This window comes from Asparagus officinalis, chromosome 6 (assembly GCF_001876935.1).
Source record: "Asparagus officinalis chromosome 6, Aspof.V1, whole genome shotgun sequence".
NCBI classification, from domain to species: Eukaryota; Viridiplantae; Streptophyta; class Magnoliopsida; order Asparagales; family Asparagaceae; genus Asparagus; species Asparagus officinalis.
The window spans coordinates 72,127,143-72,134,147 of NC_033799.1; the positions used below are offsets into that span (position 1 = coordinate 72,127,143).

Genomic DNA, 7,005 nt, shown 5'->3' on the forward strand with positions numbered 1-7,005 from the left:
GCAAATAATTCTGCAGTATTGTCGCTGCTAGAGTAAGTATCTCGGGCAGCATCCCAAATTTCTTTAGCAGTTGAATAAAGTAGAAAATTTTCTCCAATTTCTATGGTCATGGAATTAATCAGTCAAGCCATCACCATACTATTTTCTGATTTCCAGGTTTTGTAGCCAGGATTACCAGGCTTGAGAGTCGAAACAGCGCCTCTGAGGTGATCATCTTTGCCTCATCCGCATATGAAGAACATAATGGACTGTGACCATTGGAGGAAATTGTGGAATTTACAAAACAGTCTATTTTTGCTAATTATTTAGCAAAATAGACTGTTTTGCTAAATAATTAGCAAAATAGACCTCTTTTGAAAAAAAAAGGTCAATTTTGAAAAACAAAACTCAGAAAACATACGGGACTACTAGTCCCGTATTTTTAGAGCCAACTTAATTACAGATTAGTGACTCAGAAAATATATGGGACTAGTACTCCCGTATGTTTTCTGAGTTCATCTCAATGTTTTATGAAATTTTCTGAGTTCACTAATCCGTGATTAAAACATACGGGACTGCTAGTCCCATATGTTTTCTGAGCTGTTTTGCAAAATAGACCTCTTTTTGGCATGTTGGCCAAAAAGAGGTCTATTTTGCTAATTATTTAGAAAATTGGTCTATATTGCTAAATAATTAGTAAAAACGGACTATTTTGCAAATTTTCCCTTTAATTTATGGCTGGTGATAGGGAGAAGATTTTTAGAATTTCCATGCTGGTTTGGGAGAGGTTGGCTTGGACTAGACGTGACGTCTGATTAGGCTTGAGTTTCGGTGGTCATGCCGAATTTTGGAATTGGAAGAGGAGAGGATGAGTGCTGAATTTTGGAATGAGAGAAGGGAGGCTGATTAGGGTTTCAGATTTAGCTCTGATACCATGTGGAAATGTGAGAAAAACTGAATTTTATTCTCATTGATTTGGGACTGGACTTAATCCCCCATTTTTACACCTTAGGAGCCGAATTGTGGTTCCTTGATTCTTGGGATTTTAATCCTTGTAAAATAGGAACTAACTAAATATAGAAGATATTTACATAACTAATTAAAGCAGAAAATAAATCCTAACTAATTCCTATTTTCAGTAAATCTTAACTTTTCTACACCATTAGTTTTAGGAAAATGATAGGGACACACCCCCAACCACAACTCCAACTACACACCCTCTCTTATTTGCTACAGTACACCGGGCCCCACATGAGATTTTAAATTTCCATATGAGGCCCGGTGTACTGTAACAAATGAGAGAATGTGTGTGGTTAGAGTTGTGGTTAGGGATGTGCCCTAGTGGCACCCTCAGTTTTAAACCCCCATCGCTGCTCATGTTCATTTTCCACTTAAGTAAGATTTCTCTCATCCAGACTGCAAGTTTACTGATTCTGATGTTGGTTGCTCTCTTTTTAATTGCAATAAGCTAAAAGGATTCCCTTTTCTATTTCAAAAGGTAATCATACTTGATATTGGCGTAGTTTCTCGAAGATGCTGTTTTTGGTTTGAGAAGAACCTTAATATCTAAATAAAAGGAAAAGTGTTAGTTTTATTTTTCTAAATATTTAGTGAAAAATTAATATCTAAATGCTGTTTTCGGTTTAAGGAGACCCTAGGTGCTTGACATTGAAGTTCGAGCGGTGTAGCAATCTAGAGAATGCCATATATAATATATATGTTATCGTTTTGAGAAGAACCCTAATCTTGTTGGTTTTAATTGGTTGGTTCAGTGATGCGAAGGAGAGATTGTGATCATTGCGCTTGAGGATATTTGAATCTGTATCTCAATAAGATTTTTGTTGCACTCTGATTAATTTCTAAGTTTCAAAAGGTTGCACCTTAACAAATTTAATTAAGGTATAAGCTTAGGGACTTATAGTAATTTTTTCTTTACGAACACATGCACAATGCAGAAGAAAATCAGAGGAAAAGGGTTTTAACTTTTCCTTTCAATTCCCCATGTTATCCATTTTTTCTTGTTTTTATTGTTATTTTTTTCTAGATTGCTTGTTTCACACTGCATAAAGCGCATGTTTTTGGCTTTTTACCAGTAAAACCCTCAATCTATGATATTTCTAGACACTCCTAAATTGTCATATTGATCAATTTACCGTCAAAATCAGCCCAAATCCATTAGTCTATACCTAAGCTTAAATTCTGTTAATTTCTAACAGAATTTCTAGTTATTTCTTTTTCTCTTTTATCGTTTCGATAATTACATCATTTATCATGTCATTGATTTTTTTTAGTTGTAGACTTTTGCTAAGACTCACAATCTTCATGCATAAACAGAAGAAGCTAGAAGAGAGGAGGATGAAGTGGGCATGAGCAAATAATAATGTATGCAGAATATATGTCACTTAGAAACTGGTGATTCTGCCAATTCCTTTGTCTTCTTCTCCTTCAATTTTTTCCTCAACTTTCTCTCTTTTTATGCTTTTTGGGAATATTATCATCTAGTAGCTGATATTTTTTTCTTGGATCAGTTAAATTTCACTCTCTGATTATTTACCATCGTCTTTATATTTAGTTTCCTTTTGTAGCTTTGACTTCAAAAGGGACTGACTCTTAAACGAATGAAGCACATTTTGAAGATTTTGTCCTTGCTAGTGACTATTTCTGCCATCTGGATTGGTCTTTTGGTGACTTCAATACTTCCATGGAGCTACACGTTGTTGGTGAGTTTCAAACAGTTTTGTTTAATTATATAGTTTATTCACATAAGATACTTATATTGAATTGGTACTTCTTCCAGCTACCGATTTATTTGGTTATTTTTCTTGGATGCTATGGTCTTCTAGTGGTTGGGGTTGGCCTTTGATTGTGTTCCCTACATGTCCTCAAGAAAGCTCTGCTTATGCAGAACGTGATAATTCTGATTTTTGTTTAGGATTATGAATCAATTCTACTTAAAAATTGACTTCTCTCTGCTGTTTGTTTCAATTATTTTCAGTTTATAATTGAATTTATTTGCATTAGTGCAGAATTGTTTTATGATTTATGCACATGTATTCTCTTAATCATTTCAAAGATCATGAAGTTTTCCTGAAATGACTGAGAACCCTCTACTGACTTGGTGTAATGCTTGTTTCCTGCAATAGAGGCATGAGACAATTTGCAAAAGTGCACCATGGAGGAGCAGTCATTTTGATCTGGTCATTGAGCGGGTGATGATTATAAGGAAACTCAGACTTTGGATTTCAAAATCCGATTTACTCTCTACGTAGTATTCCTGAAAATTCTAAATCAGAAATGAGTAAGTTGTGGATGCTAATAATTAAGATTAATCTGGTGCATGATTAAACTTGTAGTTACATATAATATTACTTTTAGCTTATCCAAATCAAATTATTGAATAATTAAGAATGTAATAACTAATAAGCACTGTACTTAAAGAAATAAATATTAGCTCTTATGAATATTCAGAAAATATATTTTTTGTTTTATTCGCCAATGTTTGAATTAAAATAAGCTTGTTTATTGGCCATAATTCCATATTCTTAATTTGAATTTTCACACTAATTTTGTGACCATTTTGTTGTTCTAGATGGTATGCTCAGCAACAGAAATTGATGTCCATAATCATCTGAACTACTAAGATCTGTAATGTAGAATCTAAGCTTGTTTAACTCTAGCAGATGTAACTGGTGCTTTTCTTCTTCCTTTCTAATTTTATAGCAGATTTTGTTGAGTATGGTAGCGTTAAGTTTTGTAATGCATGGCCATCGCATTCATAGAGATGTAGCAGATGTAAACAAATTTATCTATACGAGGACAGAATTGGTTGTCATAGCATTTGTTTTACCAATTATCGGTGATGCTTTACACATATCAATTTTCTATGTCGTATTTATCTACATGACCTTGTGCTTTTACCTTTTTTGTTCTCAAAATAGTGAAAATTGAACTGATGATGAACCTTTGCATGCATGATGAGAGTAATAAATTATTTTAACTTAATTAGAATAATTTACATAGCAAACTCTCAATATCTACCTCGAATTTGTGTCACCATGCATACGCTCTCAAGTTAAAGTGACCTCGTCATCCAATACTATTAGTATATACATGATGGACTTCATTAACATGGATAAGTTATTGATGGTTTGTTCTAAAAAATATTACAAATAAATAAAGTGTGATTTAGTTCATTAAAATCTGCGATTTGCATGATTTTCTTAAACTGTTGGCTGAGGGGAAAATAACTTTAAAGCACGAGATAATTAGGAAAATATGCAAGAGCAATATATAAATTTATAAATCTACCCAAAGGGCCAAACTATGCTTGTTATCTCTGGGAAATTATATTGTCAACCCTTTTTTTCCCTTTCTCACGTCTAATAATCAGTTGTATGCTGAGATCTGAACGATTGATGTATTTTCTGTTGCAGGATATAGCAGAGGCCAAAAAATTCTTAAAGTGAAGGGGTCGATGTGGGACCTGATTGAAGTTGCTCTCCTTGTTAGCATTGATTTATGGTACATAGACCTGATATTTTGGAGCTGATTATTTTCTGTGATTTACCAGATAGTCAAAAGCTTTGTATGCACAATTCATATCACAGGGGTACAAGAAATTAATTTCTTGTTTACTTCTGATAGTTTTACTCCTGTAAAAGTTTTTCAGCTGTAAAAGGTTCAGCATGGTCTATTTCATGTTCCACATTGTTAACTGCTGAGATATCTTGTTGAAGCCTTCCTTCATATTTTGATGATTTGAGTTTGAGTTGTTTACTCCTGTGAAGTTGAAGCCCTCTTTTCTGGCTGAAGACTTATGTGAAAAATGGTTTTATTTCTTCCATGGCAGTCCCTTAAATCTTTAATAATTTGAAATTAGTCCCTCAAAACTCAGAAATTGTTATCAGGTCCCCCAATTCTTGTAAGTTGTTTCAAATTAAACCCTCCAACAAATGGAATGGTAGCAAAATATGACTTCGGGGGGTGGGGTGCTAATTGCAATTTCAATGATTTGAGGGACTAATTTCAAAGTATTAAAGAATAAAGGGACTCATATCACAAACAAAAAAAATTGTATATGAGTGAAGTTATAGATTAAGGGACTAGTATGCTGTAGGATTGGAATTATTAAATTATCAGACCATTGGTTAAACCCACCTTATACATTTATAAACTATTTGACTTCAAGAAACTTCTTCCAAGCTCATCTTCTGTTGCTTTTATCTGAATTTTCGTGCAAAATCGTTAAGCTGTTATGACTATGGAATGCTGCAAAGAATTTACTAGGAGGTCTTTATACCAGAATAACTATTAAACATCTTCGTGAAAGAAAGATGTTATATTTCTGTAATTATGCTCTACATTGTATTCCATTTCAACTTGAATACGTATGCAAGTTAATGTTTTAAATGTTGGCCGTTGAACCGATATTATCAACGATTTATTAGTTTTGAGTGCCTTTCGCTACGATACGTTCGATTCTAAATCAGTTATCATTTTTGGATGTTTATCGTTGATAATGCGGTGATAAAATGAGTTATCGGCTGATATTGTCAGTCAAAAAATTGGAATTATCGGCCTTTGGTTTGAGTTTTGATTTCGGGCAACGAGCATCTATTTAGTTCACTTTAAACCTGACCTGAGTTTCTACTATCGGTTAGTGATCCTAAACATAATTATTTACATTTGGTATGTTTATATTTCATCAAGTATGGTTAGATTACATTTCAGAATATTATATTATATATATCACCATCCGGTAATGTCACTCCAATACATCCTACTTATCCCAGATATTCGCTATCCGATATGGATTTTGACCGTCTGATAAATCCCCGATAATCGATATTTTAAACCTTGATGCAAGTATCCACAACAGTTTTTACTAAAGGTGATGATGTACACTGGATTGCGTATCCAGCTGCACAAAGCTGTTGTCAGAGTGCACTTTTGCTTATGAAAATGGCATACATCGGGTGCGAATAACATTCTCATGTCTTGCTTGCATAAAACCACAATCCAGAATTCAAAATATCATGGATCCTGGAAACTTCCATTCTCAAAATAGCATGATGCTATTTTAAGGGATTGATTAGTATTCTTAAAAGAGTGATTCGCACTAATGCCTGTCATACAATACATGCGCACATGAACTAGAGTCATTACCATGCCACTGAATATACCAAGCAGGATACTCGTAAAAACTTTGTTATATGTGTTTGTTCTTTTCAACATAGTATGTCTAACTTATGTAACTTAAATTTGTGTTTTTAATCATACATGGAGAGAGTTAAGTAGTAAAGTGATCTAAAAACAGTTAAACCTTGTCACAAGGGAAACAACGCGCTTCATCTTGTACATTTTAAAGTGCATAACAATTTAGACAGTTGTAAATGTTTGACACAGACAGATCTGGATCATCAGAGGAAATGTTTCTTGCCAGGCAATGTCTCTTCTTTGTACTTTGAGGTTTTCCCTATTGTTTATCGTTCAATAGGTAAGTGCTATCATTATAATATATTTTTCATGCAGTATGATGTCTTTTTTATTATCCTTAGAATGAGTGATTATAGCTAATGTTTTCTTTTTCCTTGTTTAGCTCTTTCTAATCTGGTAAAATCAATAAGACAACTTTGCTTATAGTTTTGGGTAAATGTGTGATTTGCTTTAACAATTAGGTGAATGGTCTTCCGGGTTTAATAGAATGCCTCTCGTTCTTGTAGTTGTATGATTTAGGAAATCGGGACTCGATGATAGAGAGTCAACATCCTCTGACAGTTGCTCATAAATATCTGGTCAATTCTTTTTTAGGATCTTTCTTGATTCTGAGCTACGAATTGCTGATACATGCTGAATGAGAATGGCCTAAATGCCGATGAATATGAGTTCATATAGAAGATGCTACTTCTTTGACCTTTTATCCTCGTCGAATATTTACTATGAATATCTAACTTCTTTGACCTTCATTTTGTGTGTGTGTGAGCACGTATTTGGTTTTTTTTTTTTTTTGGTTTGGGGGGGGGGGGG

At 33.8% G+C, this 7,005-nt stretch overlaps 1 pseudogene; it reads left to right on the forward strand.

Annotated features, from left to right (window-relative positions):
• LOC109846314 lies at positions 1,285–4,470 on the forward strand (annotated as a pseudogene).